The 1119-nt window shown below is 40.4% G+C and overlaps 1 protein-coding gene across 2 annotated transcripts in view; it reads right to left on the bottom strand.

The window, feature by feature from the left end:
- Positions 1-1119, bottom strand: part of Vps29 (VPS29 retromer complex component) — a 9623-nt gene that overhangs the window by 1547 nt on the left and 6957 nt on the right. The gene's annotated exons all lie outside the window — the stretch shown is intronic.

Below are 1119 nucleotides of genomic sequence, written 5' to 3'. Positions count from 1 at the left end.
AAGGTCCAGAGTTCAAATCCCAGCAACCACATGGTGGCTCACAACCATCCGTAACAAGATCTGGCGCCCTCTTCTGGTGTGTCTGAAGACAGCTACAGTGTATTTACATATAATAAATAAATAAATCTTTAAAAAAAAGTTTCTCATCAACCTGTGACACTGCAATGGTGCTTAAAACAGAATTCAGTTGATGTAACCTGGAAGCTGTCAAACTGCTTTACTGACTTAATTTCTATAAGGGTTCTTCAGGACATGCTTTAAGCAATAATTAATCCTCGGCTGGTGAGATGGCTCAGCAGGTAAAGGTCCTTGCCAACAAGTCTGGAATCTATCACTGGATCCCACATCATGGAAAGAGGTAACTCCTGTCCACCAGCTGTTCTCTTTTGACCTTCACACAAGCACTGTACAGACAAGAATGCACAAATGCTACAATAATCCCTTAAACCTGTGTTTTTCACAACTTAAGGTATATAACTTATAAGCTGGGATTTATTCAAATTATATTCCAGGCTTTAATAATCATGATACCCATTTTATGGATGCAGAAACTAAGGCACAAAGAAGCTGAAATAGCTTGCCCAAGGTTATATGCCAGTAAGTAGTTGAGGTGAGATCCAAACCCTGGCTACATGGCTCTAGAGTTTATGCATTTAGCAAACGAGAAATGAAATTTAGCCTTGTTAATTAAACTGGTTTTTAACACAAATACAGAAGCCTTAATTTTTTTTTTTTTTTTTTTTTAAATAAACTAGACCTACATTCTAATGAACAAGTAGGCTGTCAACGGGCAGTGGTGGCACATACCTTTAATCCCAGAACTTGGGAGGCAGAGGCAGGTAGATCTGTGCTCTAAGCCAGCCTGGTCTACAGAGTCGAGTTCCAGGACAGCCAAGAGTAGACAAACTCTCAAAAAACCCAAAGAATAAAACCAAGTAGACTGTCCTTTCTTGTCTCCCTAGTCTTTCATCACCGTATTTTACCCCAAATCTTTTTATATCTGCTAAATAAGAATACTATGTTCGGGGGCTGGTGAGATGGCTCAGTGGGTAAGAGCACCCGACTACTCTTCCGAAGGTCCAGAGTTCAAATCCCAGCAACCACATGGTGGCTCACAAC

This window comes from Mus caroli, chromosome 5 (assembly GCF_900094665.2).
Source record: "Mus caroli chromosome 5, CAROLI_EIJ_v1.1, whole genome shotgun sequence".
Lineage (NCBI taxonomy): Eukaryota > Metazoa > Chordata > Mammalia > Rodentia > Muridae > Mus > Mus caroli.
The sequence above is the reverse complement of the archived record's forward strand: the minus strand, read 5'-3'. Positions and strand labels throughout refer to the sequence as shown.